We start from the raw sequence: 17,085 nt of genomic DNA on the forward strand, positions 1-17,085 counted from the left end.
ACCGAGGACTCTACTTTCTGACTGGAGCTTAATCCACCTGTCTTGTTCGCCTCTGGACTCAGGATTGTTCGGTGGAGAGGGATCAGCAGCTGAGTTATTTTTAGTGTGAACATTATCTTGCTGAGCAAACTTGTTGTAAAACGCCAGCATTTCCACTTCTTCCCAGGCATCCTTGGTTCCTTTGGTGCTTCTGTAGTGGGAATCCGAGACAGGGCATCAGCATTCTCATTTGAGCGGCCTGCCCGGTATTTTATAGTAAAGTCATAGTTGGCAAGGCGGGAGGCCCATCTTTGCTCCAGAGCCCCTAGTTTGGCTGTATTCAGATACGCCAGGGGATTGTTATCAGTGAAGGTGACAAACGGAGTGGCAGCAAGGTAGTCCTTGAATTTTTCAGTCACAGCCCACACTAAAGCAAGGAATTCCAGCTTGAAGGAACTATAATTCTGATAGTTTTTCTCAGCTCCCCTCAGGGATCTGCTGGCATAGGCAATTACCCTCTCTTTGTTGTCTTGCACCTGAGCCAACACGGCTCCCAGGCCTCTCTTACTGGCATCCGTATAGAGGTGGAACGGCTTCTGATAATCTGGGTAACCCAGGACAGGGGGTTCGGTCAGCTTCTTCTTCAGAAGCTGGAAGGCAATCTCCTGTTCTTCATTCCATTCCACAGGGATAGGAGTCTTTGGACTCTTTTTGGGATGCCCCCTTAGGAGTTCCTGGATCGTATCCGCAATCAGTGCAAAATGCGGCATGAAGCGTCTGTAATTTCCTTCAAAACTGAGGAAACTTCTCACCTCCTTCACGGTGTTAGGAGTAGGCCATTTACGGACAACAGCGAGTTTATCAGGATCAGGCTGGACTCCTTCTGCACTAACAACATGGCCCAGGTACTTTACCGCTGGTTTCAGCAGATGGCACTTGGACGGCTTGATTTTGAGGCCATATTTAATGAGGACTTGAAACACTTCAGCCAGATGCTTTAAATGATCCTCATACGTCTTGGAGTAGATAATGACGTCATCCAAATATAGCAGTACAGTCTCAAAGTTCTTATGGCCTAAACAACGCTCCATCAACCGCTGGAACGTCCCTGGAGCATTACACAGTCCAAAAGGCATGTAGCTGAATTCAAACAGGCCCATAGGCGTGGTGAAAGCGGTCTTTTCCGGGTCTTCCGGGGCCATAGGTACCTGCCAGTATTCACTGGTCAAGTCAAGAGTTGAGAAGCAGGCTGCTGACCCCAGGGCAGTCAAAGATTCTTCAATGCGTGGCAACGGATAAGTGTCTTTGTGGGTGATTTGATAGATTTTTCTATAGTCCACACAGAACCTAATGTTGCCATCCTTTTTACGAACAAGAACTAGGGGTGTAGCCCAGGGACTATGACTGTCCCGGATTATATTAGAGTCCTTCATTTCCTGTATCATCTCTTTTACGGACTGGTAGGTAGTAGGCGGTATGGGTCTGTATCTCTCCTTGATAGGAGGATGAGAGCCAGTGGGTATGTTGTGTTTGATTACACTCACCTCTCCATAGTCCGTGGAGTGCTTGCTAAAGGCCTGGTGGTGCTCTTTCACCAGATTCAGGACTCCCTCTATTTGATCCTTCGGGGTGGATTCGTTCCCCACATGAAGTTCCTCCCACCAGGATACTGAAGAGGCGCTGGCAGGGGCGCTGCTGCTTTGTGCAGTTTGAGACGTCTCCGTGGCAGGCAGACGGATAACATCCTGGAAGGATACCTGGAAAAGCTGAGCAACAGGGCAGTGCTTAGAGAGAGTAACAGGGTGATCACTGAAATTAATCAAACGGACAGGCACTTTACCTTGAGATACAGTCACAAGGCTCTTGGCTGCTCGCACGAAGGGATGAGTCTCAATTTGGATAGGCTCCACCAGGGCTTGATAGTCTTGGCCCTGGATCCCTAGTACAGCACGGCACCACAGAATGATCTGGGAATTCGGTTGCAAGATTAAAGGCCGGTTATCCCGGATCCGGGCAGTACAGATTTCTCCTTTTCCATTCGCAAATTTTTGCTCAGCACACTGATAGTCTTTTGAATGACTATTTTAGAAGAATGTGAAGCTGAAGGTATGGATTGGTTCAGTGCCTCAAGTACCTCGGAGTAACAATTTTTAAAGACATTAGTCCCTAAGATCACGGGGTGTCCCCCTTTATCTCCGGCTTGCACCACAATCACTCCTTGCTGTGGTAAGGTGGCTTCTCCCACCTGAAGGGTAGGTTCCCAGTACCCATGGAATTTCACCGGCTTGCCGTTGCTAGCAATGATATCCAGCCAGGATTCCGGTGGCTGGGTGAGGAGACTTGAATCCCAGAATTTGTCAAAGGTGGGTCGTTGAATGGTGGTGACCTGAGACCAGTGGCGGATCCAGAGCCTGGTCTCGGGAGGGGCACTTCCATATTATTTTCTGTCCGCCGCCACAAAACAATGGTGCTTATAGAACAGACTACACAGTGTAGCGGTATACTGTATATTGTGTTGCACAGTGTATGCTATATGTGTATAACAAACATATTCCACATGAAAACTTACAATTAATTGGCTTGGCCCTTGGGGATCTCGGACACCACTTCAACACTTTGACCGGGGGGTTCGGCGGAGCTGATGTGTTTTATCCTAATGAGAAAGATTTCATAATAAGGATTTGGAGAAGGGGCAGAGGGATAGCAGAGCAGGGAGAGGCTACTAGGGGGTCATACCATGGGGGAGTAATAAAGCCCACCATAATACCCCCCAGTAGAAATAATTCTCCTTATAATGTGCAAAAAATACCCCCTTGTAATGCCCCAGGTGAGCTAATGTCCCCATAGTGCCCCCATAATGTGCCAGTATAAAATACCCCTATATAGTGCCCCCAGTAAATGCCCCCATAGTGCTCAACACCCTCCTTCCTCCTAGTGCCACCCATAATGTACCAGTATAAAATGCTCCAGTAGATGCCCTCAGTATAAAATTGTACTGTACAGAGCCCCCCATATAAAATACCCCTTCTTTGTGGCCTCAGTAGATGCCCCTATAGTGCCCCCAATGATGTTCCAGTAACAAGAGCAACCCCCCCAATCATGTGGCAGTAATAACAGCCCCCCCAATCATGTGGCAGTAATAACAGCCCCCCATGTGCCAGTAATAACAGCCCCCCCATGTGCCAATGATAACAGCCCCCCCCCATGTGCCAGTATTAATAACAGCCCCCCATGTGCCAATGATAACAGCCCCCCATGTGCCAGTATTAATAACAGCCCCCCCATGCGCCAGTATTAATAACAGCCCCCCCATGTGCCAGTATTAATAACAGCCCCCCCATGTGCCAGCAATAACAGCCCCCCATGTGCCAGCAATAACAGCCCCCATGTGCCAGCAATAACAGCCCCCCATGTGCCAGCAATAACAGCCCCCCCATGTGCCAGTAATAAAAGCCCCCCATGTGCCAGCAATAACAGCCCCCCCATGTGCCAGCATAACAGCCGCCCCATGTGCCAGCAATAACAGTCCCCCCATGTGCCAGCAATAACAGTCCCCCCATGTGCTAGCAAAAACAGCCCCCCATGTGCCAGCAAAAGTATTGTATATATAAAAAAAATTAAAAAACACTTATACTTACCTCCATGTCAGCGATGTGATGCAGGCATCCTCCGGCCTGTATCCCTCGCTGTACGGCTCAGGTGGCGCGATTACATCATCGCGCCGCCTGCGCTGACCTCTGATAGGCTGCAGGCACTAATGCCTGCAGCCTATCAGAGGAAGTGAAAAGGACACGCCTCTCCCTCCCCTGCCTCAGCACAGTCATCTGTATCGCTGTCCTGAGGACGGCGATACAGGTGACTATGGAGATGAGCGCTTCCACAATGGAAGTGCTCATCTCCCTGTGCCCCGCTGCCGCCGCCAGCTTGGGGGGGGGGCAATTGCCCCGCTGCCCCCCTTCCCTGGATCCGCCACTGCCTGAGACCCAGTATCCAGCAGGGCTTCAAAAGGTATCCCATTAATGCATATGTTAATTTTTGGACGAGATCCTACGTATCTGGGCATCCAACTTGGATCCTTTGGACCTACTGTTCTACCTCCCGAGGGGCGGTCCTCAGCCTCGAGGGTGGCCCGTTTAACTGCCAACAAGTCTCAGTATGGCCATATTTTTTACAATAGGTGCAGACAGGCTGCTTGCGATTCTTAGACCGGTAATTTGTTCGTCCATCGGGTTCTTTAGGGTAGACCTCTTTATATGCAGGCGGGAGGAGCCTTTGAGGTAGGGGGCTTTCATCTACCGATAACAATGGTCTTTCCCATTCTTTTATTTTCCTGCACACCTTTTCCAGACTCTTAATGAGATGGTTAACTTGCTCCATTAACGCCGCCACCACATCTGTTACTGGAGCCTGGGTGGCTTGACTAGCTCCGGACGGTTTCACATCGATAATTTTTGGCTGGAAGACCTGAGGTTCAAGGGAGGTCGTCGGCCCTATGGGTGGATTTTGACCCAGGATACTGAAGTCCAAAAACGTACAATTGGGGTGTTGGGCCGACAGCATCCTCAGCTGGCCCTTTAAGTGTTCAGCGTTTACACCCGCAATGAACTGTTCTCTCAGGGTCCGGCCCTGGTCCTCAGCCTCCCGGGGATCCACCTGGACCACGGACCTCAAGGTCTCTTGCAGGGACAAAACAAAATCATGGAGTGACTCACCGAGCTGTTGCTTACGGCTGAAAAATCGCATCTTAACTTCCGACACCGTCCTGGCTTCAAACGTGGTGCCGAGGCGATCAAAGATTTGTTCCATGTTATTTTTTTCGGAGCTGGGCCATGACATGACCTCCCTGCGGGCGACCCCTTCTAACTGCTCCAAGAGAATCTCCATCTGTTGCTCAGCGGAGATAGGATAGAGCCGGAATAAGGCCATGATCTGGTCTTTAAAGTCTTTCAAATTGTGGGCTTCCCCGGCATATCACGGGAACCAGGGGGCCCCTAAATAATATGGCATGGTCAGCGGCATTAGACTGGATGCTGCTGCAGCGGCGGGCGCCCTGTTCTCAGCTGCATGAGTTACAGAAGGCTCATTGGGGGCCACCTGCCCTGTTTGCTCGGATGCGGACATGGCATGGTCTATAGAGGCGAGTTCTGTAGGCAGATTCACACTGGACTTCGCTCTCTCAGTAGAAGGCGCCAAATTTTTCCCGCCAACAAAATGTAGTGATGGTGCAGCAATAATTCCAGTCAGCTTAGGCGGCCATCTTGCAGCAAAATACTGTCAACTCAATGACAGCAAGCGGTGACTCAGTAAACAGTCCACAATGTACAGTTTCACACCGTGATTTTCCACAGTTCTTTGGCCCCAATTTTCAAATAAACAGATAAGGCATTTATCACTTAATAGGCAATTATGGCACACAGTTCAGATTCCACTATGGCGTAGAAATATTTGCATCCTGTTCGTGACGCTAAAATATGCAGTACGCCAGTCCTTCAGGGTGAGCGAATGGGAGGTCACGGGGGTCAGTTAACAGACCGAGGGTTGCTCTTTGTACTTACAGTTTCTAGTATACCCTGGGCAGGTGTACAGCAGTGATGAAGAGGCTGGCACGTAGATCCTCTGGGGCACTCTCTGGATATAGGGACCAGGCCAGGTGATAGGTGAGGTGTCCTGGGTGTTGAAAGCTTAGCGTGCCTGTGGCAAGATCCCTTACAGTTTGTGACGCCAGTGCCGGTAACGGTGGCACACCGATTTGTTAGGAGGAATAATGGAGGTACACACGATTGTAGTGAACTAGAATTCCTCTTTACTGAACAGTTCAACTATATACAAGTTTCAGACAGTTCCATATGAGGTAGATTTGGTAACAGGCAGGCTTTATATAAATGGCAGGTTGAATCCTAGCAAGATAACTCAGAGGGAATAAACTCACAGATGAGGCTGTACTTTCTGCAGAATCCTGTCTGACTTTCTCCAAGGCCTGAATGCCTAATAGCTGGCTTTATCCTTGGGTAGGGAAACCTTCCTCTGGTATAAATCCACTTGCTGTACAATAAACTTCTGCCCTTCACCTTTCTACTTGGCTGGACACAATTAGCACTGCTCTGTACTTTGCTTGATGCAGGATAACTTCAGGAAGAAAATTTCTTCTCCTGGACTAACTTCTGAGCTTCACTTGCTCAGGACTCCAGGCAGGCTAGACTGAGCTACTTAGCCTCCTGGACTGGACTGGACTAACTCTTTCCTGTCTGGGCCTAGCTATATATACTAGGGGGTTCCCTAGCTCCATCTACAGCTTGGGAGGAGAAACTACACCCCTAGAAAGCCTGGTACACAGGAAATAACATGAAAATATGCATTACAATACAATACAAAACACAATAGCAATTTCCCACAGGAGGTGGGGGCAACATGTCCCTTAGTAGTGCCCACCCTTACGTAGTGGGACACTACTCTTTTTATTGTTGCCAATTATTAGTTCCCACAGCAGGTATCTTGTAACGTGTTTCTGTTAGCAAAAATGTCTTAGGGTACTTTCACACTAGCGGCAGGACGGATCCGACAGGCTGTTCACCCTGTCGGATCTGTCCTGCTGCTATTTTGCCGTGCCACCGGACCCATTGTCTATAATGGGGACGGGGCGGAGCTCCGGAGCAGCACGGCAGTGCACAGCGAAAGGCCGCTGGACTAAAACTACGTCATGTCCGACTTTTTAGTTCGACGGCCTCTCGCCGCGCACTGCTGTGCTGTGCCGGAGCTCAGCCCCCGTCCCCATTACAGTCAATGGGGACAGAGCGGCGGTCCGGCAGCACGGCAAAATAGTTGCAGGACAGATCCTTGTTAACAATACTGGAGTAGTAGAACAAAAATATCAGGAAAAAGGCGCCTCATAGAACAGTATGTCTGCACTCAATGGTTTAGGTAGATACGTAACAGAAAGCAAATGCTCACCTTGTTCAGTTGTGCAGGAAGTACAACTCTCGAATACACATTAGAATTTTGGTCATTGGTGTGCTGCGCTATCACCCTCCAGCAGAGACAAAGGATAACAAGGCAAATAAATCCTACAATATGTTGTGGTGACACTCAAAAGGGCAGATTCTTCCGTAAGGTCAATATAATCCAGTATACAGTATAATCCAATATAATCCAGTAGAATTTGGATTTATTTTGTTAAAATGTAGGTACATGGAAACCCTTTTTTCAAAGGACCTGATGACCAGTATGATCACGTGGTAACATCCTCATGCTCACCGCAAGTCCTTTGGCTATCATGCGTTGGTTAACCCTTTCAGCTCCGGAGGTTTTTTCATTTTTGCATTTCCATTTTTCACTCCCTGCCTCGTTTTTTGCCAGGCAATCTGTAATTTTCATTGATACAATTCTGGGGTGTGTATCACTTTTTATAAAAAAAATTGTGGGAGGAGAAGCAAATCACTGAATAAAGTGGCCTAAATGGGAGGAAATGCTCAGAACCCCAAATACTGTAGCGTATTTATAACCAGGTGAGCAAAACCTCCCACATGTGATCCATTGCAAACAGCAATCCCCAGCAAATAATACATACAATGGAGGATGCCGACAGTGGATCACATGTGCCACAAAAAAATCCTACACAATATGAAATAATGTGCGGATTAGTCTATGAGAATAAATAAATCACTGCAAAGGTGCACTACAATATATGCAAATGAAAATACAAGGCTAACCCCTCATGCTAAATGTTAAAATTAGACTTTAGCCAATATATTCCGTTAAAGAACATATCGGAGCCCGCGCACCCCGTCAAGGTATCTCAGTTGGCGCGTGACCTACCGCTAAACCTACCTATAGTGTGTGAACACTGTCTGATAGATGCTAAGGTGTCATGGTCCCTCAGGTGACTGATGTCAGGAAATCAAGGAGATTGGCTGAGCGTGGAGGAATATAACAGCCTCCTTGATTTCTCTTCATTCAGTGTTGATAGGGTTAATGACCACTTCCCTTTTCTCATCTGTTGCTCAGTGGTCATCACTTCTACCCTTTATAGTCTGACCACACTTTTCTGACTATGCAATAGATAGCTTAATTTGGGTTTGGCTGAGCTAGTGTGAGTTTGTCTCTGGTGTTCCTGCTCGTCCGTCTCTACAGAAGTTAAGTGTTGCATTTGTTTGTGTTTGTTATAATCCCTGTTGTTTGTATCTGGGCCTGAGACAGAGACTTCCATTCATCCATCTGGGGAGGAATGGGTTGTCTTTGGTCCTAACCTTTTCCAGGGCATAATAGGGATATAAAGGGCTAGGTATCCTGCATATGAATAGTCCTACCTTCAGGGTCTATTCATATTGATAGATAGTTAGGGCCCGGATTAGGGTTGTCTAGGAGGTGATCGGTTTCTTCCCTAGTTTCCAGGCCGTTACTGTTCCCCTTCCATCCTGTGTTCAGTGTGGTGTCCCCCCCACACACTGATCATGACATAAGGTCCGACTCCGCCACGCTTCCACAAACCTCTAAAGTAAGATCCCAAATACAATGGGAGGAGGGAGGCGGCTGTGAGACCCACCAATAACAAGCTAGTGTGACACAGGCTAAAGGGAATGGGAGGAGAAGCAACCAAAAGCATCAGAAAAAATGTTGAATCAACCATTTTAACTTTTTTCATTTCACGGCTTTTTATATGGGATACATATTTTTATATGATGTGTATTTTTTTTTTTTTTATGTTTTTTATTTTCATTTTGGGGGAAGAGGGGTGATCTGAATTGTTTTATTTTTACAACCTTTTTTTTATACTTTTTTATAGCTCCCATAGGGAATTATAACAAGCAATCATGACATTGTTTCTTTCATAGACTCCAATGCATTAACATTGGAAACAAACTGAAAAAATTGCATGGTGTTAAACAGACAGGAAGTGCTTAAACCCATATGTAGTTGTGCATGTGTATACAGGGGAGAAAATCCTGCACTTGTGGCCTGTTTCTAAGGTTTCTCAAGTAGCTCGGGTCCTAACACTCACCTACCTGTACCGTATTGGCAATACCAGGGGCCAGTGGGCTAATTACAGGAGAGTGAGGACCGACTCGCAGACAACTCACCAGTTACCTCCAGCATGTAGCCATGCTAGCAATGGGAGGAGGGAGGAGTCTGCCATTTTTTTTTAGTTTTTTTATCTATAGCAATGCCTGGAGGTGTATAAACTCCAATTTAAATGTGCCTGTTTTCCATCCACAGGCTACATTTAGGTGCAGCTGCAAGGCCTGGGCCATATCAGCCAGCCTTGAGTGGAACTCGCAGACTCCTCCCTCCTCCCATTGCAAGCATGGCTACATGCTGGAGGTAACTGGTGAGTTGTCTGTGAGTCGGTCCTCACGCTCCTGTAATTCGCCCACTGGCCCCTGGTATTGCCCATAGGGCACAGGTAGGTGAGTGTTAGGACCCGAGCTACAGTACTTGAGAAACCTTGCGGTGCTCGGGCTCAGACATGTCCTCCATAGTAGGACATGTTAGCTAATCTCTCAATTTTAACATCAGTTTGAGGGTTTAGTAAGACCGCAGAGTACACCTGTCTTTGCAAATATTATTATATTGTTATATTGGTTATCACATCCACATAATTGCTATCTTGTGTGGGATGTTTATTGTGGTTCTTGTGGTCCACTGCGGGCATCCTCCACTGTATGCATTTTTGCTGGGGATCGCCATTAGCAACGGGCCACAAGTGCAGGATTTGGTCCCCTGTTTATATACAGTGGGATGCTAAAGTTTGGGCAACTTTGTTAATCGTCATGATTTTCCTGTATAAATCGTTGGTTGTTACGATAAAAAAATTTCAGTTAAATATATCATATAGGAGACACACATAGTGATATTTGAGAAGTGAAATAAAGTTTATTGGATTTACAGAAAGTGTGCTATAATTGTTTAAACAAAATTAGGCAGGTGCATAGATTTGGGCACTGTTGTCATTTTATTGATTCCAAAACCTTTAGAACTAATTATTGGAACTCAAATTGGCTTGGTAAGCTCAGTGACCCCTGACCTACATACACAGGTGAATCCAATTATGAGAAAGAATATTTAAGGGGGTCAATTGTAAGTTTCCCTCCTCTTTTAATTTTTTCTGAAAAGTAGCAACATGGGGGTCTCAAAACAACTCTCAAATGACCTGAAGACAAAGATTGTTCACCATCATGGTTTAGGGGAGGGATACAGAAAGCTGTCTCAGAGATTTCAGCTGTCTGTTTCCACAGTTAGGAACATATTGAGGAAATGGAAGACCACAGGCTCGGTTCAAGTTAAGGCTCGAAGTGGCAGACCAAGAAAAATCTCGGATAGACAGAAGCGACGAATGGTGAGAACAGTCAGAGTCAACCCACAGACCAGCACCAAAGACCTACAACATCATCTTGCTGCAGATGGAGTCACTGTGCATCGTTCAACCATTCGGCGCACTTTACACAAGGAGATGCTGTATGCGACAGTGATGCAGAGGAAGCCTTTTCTCCGCCCACAGCACAAAAACTGCCGCTTGAGGTGGACTAAAGCACATTTGGACAAGCCAGCTTCATTTTGGAATAAGGTGCTGTGGACTGATGAAACTAAAATTGAGTTATTTGGCTATAACAAGGGGCGTTATGCATGGAGGAAAAAGAACACAGCATTCCAAGAAAAACACCTGCTACCTACAGTAAAATATGGTGGTGGTTCCATCATGCTGTGGGGCTGTGTGGCCAGTGCAGGGACTGGGAATCTTGTCAAAGTTGAGGGACGCATGGATTCCACTCAGTATCAGCAGATTCTGGAGACCAATGTCCAGGAATCAGTGACAAAGCTGAAGCTGTGCCGGGGCTGGATCTTTCAACAAGACAACGACCCTAAACACTGCTCAAAATCCACTAAGGCATTTATGAAGAGGAACAAGTACAACGTTCTGGAATGGCCATCTCAGTCCCCAGACCTGAATATAATTGAAAATCTGTGGTGTGACTTAAACAGAGCTCTCCATGCTTGGAAGCCATCAAACCTGAATGAACTAAAGATGTTTTGTAAAGAGGAATGGTCCAAAATACCTTCAACCAGAATCCAGACTCTCATTGGAACCTACAGGAAGCATTTAGAGGCTGTAATTTCTGCAAAAGGAGGATCTACTAAATATTGATTTCATTTCTTTTTTGTGGTGCCCAAATTTGTGCACCTGCCTAATTTTGTTTAAACAATTATAGCACACTTTTTGTAAATCCAATAAACTTAATTTCACTTCTCAAATATCACTGTGTGTGTCTCCTATATGATATATTTAACTGACATTTTTTATTGTAACAACCAACGATTTATACAGGAAAATCATGACGATTAACAAGGTTGCCCAAACTTTCGCATCCCACTGTATACACAACTGCATATGGGTTCGAGCACTTCCTGCCTGTTTAACACCATGCCATTTTTTCAGTTTGTTTGTATATAGCAATGCCTGGAGGTATATAAACTCCAATTTAAATGTGCCTGTTTTCCATCCACAGGCTACATTTAGGTGCACCTGCGAGGCCTGGGCCATATCAGCCAGTCTTGAGTGGGACTCGCAGACTCCTCCCTCCTCCCATTGCTAGCATGGGTACATGCTGGAGGTAACTGGTGAGTTGTCTGTGAGTCGGACCTCACGCTCCTGTAATTCGCCCACTGGCCCCTGATATTGCCCATACGGAACAGGTAGGTGAGTGTTAGGACCTGAGCTACTTGAGAAACCTTGGCACGGTGCTTGGGCTCAGACATGTCCTCCATAGTAGGACATGTTGGCTAAACTCTCAATTTTAACATCAGTTTGAGGCTTTAGTAAGACTGCAGAGTGCACCTGTCTTTGCAAATATTATTGCATTAGCATTGGAGTCTATTGGGATTATAATTTGTTTATATGAAGCCCTCTTCCCCCAAAATGAAAATAAATTTAATGTGCAGCAAACTCCTGTCACACAGGAGGACAGGGGCTGCTGAACACTACATCCGGCTCCTCTAGTCCTCACCAGGGGAAGCCGGAGCACACCCGGATGCATGCACTTCCGAATTTTAGCCCGTCCTCCAGATAGGTCATCAGTATCTAATTAGTGGAAGTCGGACACCCAAGACCTCGCAGTAACACCGCAGTCTTCTCTCTGCCTACCATGCACAGCTCCGTACATTGCATAGCGGCTGTTCTTGGTATTGCAACCGAGCCTCATTCACTTCAATGGGGATGAGCTGCAGCCAGGCCATGTGGCCAATGAACGTGATGTCACACTGCCTAGGAAATGCTGGAGAAGGCCACAGCCTTCTCAAACAGCTGATTAGCGGGAGTTGGGTGATCAGATACTGATGACCTATCCAGAGAATAGGTAATCAAAAATAAATAAAAACTCTTGGAAAACCCTTTAAGCTAGCATCTCATCCGCAGACAGCTGTTTCACTCGTCAGTATAGAGTAGAGAGTATTGGCTTAGCTGAGTGAGTGGTCTAGGTCAGGATTTGGGGAATACAATACCTCCTTATGGAAAGCTCCTTACTTAATGTGAGGAGTTTTATAGGATAGGCAACACTCCTTTGGAATTCTGGGAAGAGGGTATGCAATTGAGCTCTTAACAAGCTCTGCCTTTAATGCTACCAAAAGTAAGGTAGCTATCCAATAAGTGAATGTTTAACCTTTTAAAAGGCCTTGAGATGTGGATCATTGTATTCCACACATCCTGTCTGCAGATGAGATTCTGGCTTAATCATTACCCAAGTCATGTCTCAAGGCATTTTAAAAGGTTGAACATTCACTTATTGGACAGCTACCTTAAATCTGGTAGCATTAGAGGCCGAACTAGATAAGAGCTCATTTGCATATCCTCTTTCCAGAATTCCAGAGGAGCGTGGCCTGCCCTATAAGACTCTTCACCGATTTAAGGCACTGTCCATAAGAAGACATTGTATTCCCCAAATCCAGACACAGTTTTGAAAGCCTAAATGAGGAGCATATAAATTACAAAGTGAAAGTATAAAGTATTTTTTGCTATTAAATACACTCTTCGTTTTGGCTTCCAAAGCGGCATTAGGAAACCTGAATGTGTGGCCTTATCCTGAGAGCCAACAGAAGAACATAAATATGGCCAAGAGGTTCTAGTATCATATTCAATATATTGTTTGTGTGTGAAGTGTGACCTTTTCAAATGAAAAAAAAAACACCTTTCAAAAAAATTATGATGCAAGCCTTCAGTGCATTTGTGCCAATAAGGCCTCAAGCACACGGCCGTTGTTTGGGTCCGCATCCAAGACGCAGTTTTTGCGGATCTGAGGCGCACCCATTCACTTCAATGGGGCCGCAAAAGATGCAGACAGCACTCCGTGTGCTGTCTGCAGCCGTTTCTCCGTCCCGTGGCCCCGCCAAAAAATAGAACATGTTCTATTCTATTCTTGTCCGTTTTGCGGACAAGAATAGGCATTTTTACAATGAACCTCCCATTTCGTTCCGCAAATCCGCGGTTTGCGGACTGCAAAAAATGGAACAGTTGTGTGCATGAGGCCTAATGCTCAGGTAAAATGCTTCTTTCCAGTATTCTAAAGAGCTGCGAGCTATGAAAAAGTTTACTGCACCCATAAAAAACACAAATGTTTTAGAATACAACTTTTTTGACAGATAGATTATTTGTTCATTTATTTGAATAAATAGTAGCAATTTATTTTTTTTAAACCGTTTTTCAGGAAAGGTAAAGCATGAAATCTGCCTTTGTAACACCCTTCTTGACAGTTCTGCGACATATTCTTTAAAAGCCTCTTTTAACAGCGCAGAAATGTAACACGCCCTCCAATGCTGTTACTTTATGATTTAGTCGTCAGACGCAGCACATAAAAGAACATAAAGAACATAATAAACACTGCACTCAAGTTGACTTTTTGCCATTTTTGATTAATTGAATGCCGCTTTAGTTTTCGTGTACATCTCTTCTCTGTAACAATAGTCATATATCACATTGTCCGCCTACTCCTTAGTTATGTATAGTTGGAACAGTTTTATAATACATATGGTTTTCATGGGCTGCAGGATAATACTGTTCAAACCAGTAGTTAAGTTGGCACTATAACATACAGTATATATCACTTTAGATGAAGAAGCTGTAAGGATGAGGCCACACGGTCAGGTTTTCTGATGCGGTTTTGGAAGCCAAAACTAGCATTTGAATTTAACCACCTCAGCTCCCCTAGCTTAAAGGGACTCTGTCACCACTTTCTAACCCCCCCTTTTAAAAGTATTGTTCTCTCCATGGCGCCTTTGTGATTACAAAGGTGTTGTTATAACATAAATTCGCCGTCTCGTTTTGATAAAAATACCTTTTATCTAACCTGTCAATCTTGTGGATAAGGTGCCCAGGGCGTTTCTGAAGGTCTGAAGCTGCCGCCCGCCGCCGCCGCCGTTGGTGCCCAGCTCCTCCCCTGATCCTTTCAGCGCCGCCTGAATGTAAAGAAATCCGCCTCCGGCTCTCGCTCAGTGCCCCCTCCTCCTTTTCAAAGATCCCGCGCGTGCGCACAGGCCTGTGCCTGATGCGCCCGTGCGGACATTTAGAATCAGCCTCATTGAGCGAAGTGCGCATGCGCGCACTTCGCTCAACCTCCTCATAAGACGAGCACTGCAGCCAGCCACTCAGAGCCTGCCAAGCGCTGTATGGAGCCGCAGGCTCTGAGTGGCTGGCTGCAGTGCTCGTCTTATGAGGAGGTTGAGCGAAGTGCGCGCATGCGCACTTCGCTCAATGAGGCTGATTCTAAATGTCCGCACGGGCGCATCAGGCACAGGCCTGTGCGCACGCGCGGGATCTTTGAAAAGGAGGAGGGGGCACTGAGCGAGAGCCGGAGGCGGATTTCTTTACATTCAGGCGGCGCTGAAAGGATCAGGGGAGGAGCTGGGCACCAACAGCGGCGGCGGCGGGCGGCAGCTTCAGACCTTCAGAAACGCCCTGGGCACCTTATCCACAAGATTGACAGGTTAGATAAAAGGTATTTTTATCAAAACGAGACGGCAAATTTATGTTATAACAACACCTTTGTAATAACAAGGGCGCCATGGAGAGAACAATACTTTTAAAAGGGGGGGTTAGAAAGTGGTGACAGAGTCCCTTTAAACACCCTTAATGACCAGACCACTTTTTATAATTCTGCACTACACTACTTTCACGGTTTATTGCTCGGTAATACAACTTACCACCCAAATAAATTTTACCTCCTTTTCTTTTCAGTAACAGAGCTTTCATTTGGTGGTATTTCATTGCTGCTGACATTTTTACTTTTTTTGTTATTAATCGAAATTTACCGAAATTTTTGCAAAAAAATGACATTTTTCACTTTCAGTTGTAATTATTATTTTTTTTTAAATACATTTCTATATAAATTTTTCTCTAAATTTATTGCTCTACATGTCTTTGATAAAAAAAAATGCAATAAGTGTATATTTATTGGTTTGGGTAAAAGTTATAGCGTATAACTTTTATAGCGTATAACTTTTCCCATTTTTTTATACAAAGTTGTCATTTGACAGAGATATTTATCTCACCCAGCATGGGTATATGTAAAAAGTCACCCCAAAACACATAGCCCTACTTCTCCTAAGTACGGCGATACCACATGTGTGACACTTTTTTGCAGCCTAGGTGGGCAGAGGGGCCTAAATTCTAAAGAGCACCTTTAGGATTTCACAGGACATTTTTAACACATTTGGATTTCAAATTACTTCTCACGCTTTAGGTCCCCTAAAATGCCAGGGCAGTATAAATATCGCACAAGTGACCCCATTTTGGAAAGAAGACACCCCAAGGTATTCTGTGAGGGGCATGGCGAGTTCCTAGAATTTTTTTTTTTTTGGCACAAGTTAGCGGAAAATTATGATTTTTTATTATTATTTTTTTTTCCGTACAAAGTCTCTCATATTCCACTAACTTGTGACAAAAAATAAAAACTTCCATGAACTCACTATGCCCATCACGAAATACCTTGGGGTGTCTTCTTTCCAAAATGGAGTCACTTGTGGGGTAGTTATACTGCCCTGGCATTTTAGGGGCCCTAATGCGTGAGAAGTAGTTTGAAATTCAAATGTGTAAAAAATGTCCTGTAAAATCCTAAAGGTGCTCTTTAGAATGTGGGCCCCTTTGCCCACATAGGCTGCAAAAAGGTGTCACACATGTGGTATCGCTGTACTCAGGAGAAGTAGGGCAATGTGTTTTGGGGTGTATTTTTACATATACCCATGCTGGGTGAGAGAAATATCTCTGTAAATGTCAACTTTTCCCATTATTTTATACAAAGTTGTCATTTTAGAGAGATATTTCTTTCACCCAGCATGGGTATATGTAAAAAGACACCCCAAAATGCATTGCCCTACTTCTCCTGAGTATGGCGATACCACATATGTGACACTTTTTTGCAGCCTAGGTGCGCAAAGGGGCCCAAATTCCTTTTAGGAGGGCATTTTTAGACATTTGGATTCCAGACTTCTTCTCGCGCTTTAGGGCCCCTAAAATGCCAGGGCAGTATAAATACCCCACATGTGACCCCATTTTGGAAAGAAGACACCCCAAGGTATTCCGTGAAAGGCATGGCGAGTTCATAGAAGTTTTTTTTTTTTGGCACAAGTTAGCGGAAATTGATTTTTTGGGTTTTTTCTCACAAAGTCTCCCTTGACGCTAACTTGTGACAAGAAGTTTAATCTTTCATGGACTCAATATGCCCCTCAGCGAATACCTTGGGGTGTCTTCTTTCCGAAATGGAATCACTTGTGGGGTATTTATACTGCCCTGGCATTTTAGGGGCCCTAAAGCGTGAGAAGAAGTCTGGAATATAAATGTCTAAAAATTTTTACACATTTGGATTCCGTGAGGGGTATGGTGAGTTCATGTGAGATTAAATTTTTTGTCACAAGTTAGTGGAATATGAGACTTTGTAAGAAAAAACAAAAAAACTAAAAAATCTTCTATGAACTCGCCATGCCTCTCAAGAGTGAACTTTTTATAGCGCCGCAGCGATTTTACAGTGATCAGGGAAAAAAAAAATTCTGTCACTGCGGTGGGGCAGACTGAACGCAAGTGTGCGCACAAGATCAGGCCTGATCGGGCGAACACTGCGTTTTTTGTAGAGC

The sequence above is a fragment of the Bufo bufo genome, chromosome 2 (assembly GCF_905171765.1).
Source record: "Bufo bufo chromosome 2, aBufBuf1.1, whole genome shotgun sequence".
Taxonomy (NCBI): domain Eukaryota; kingdom Metazoa; phylum Chordata; class Amphibia; order Anura; family Bufonidae; genus Bufo; species Bufo bufo.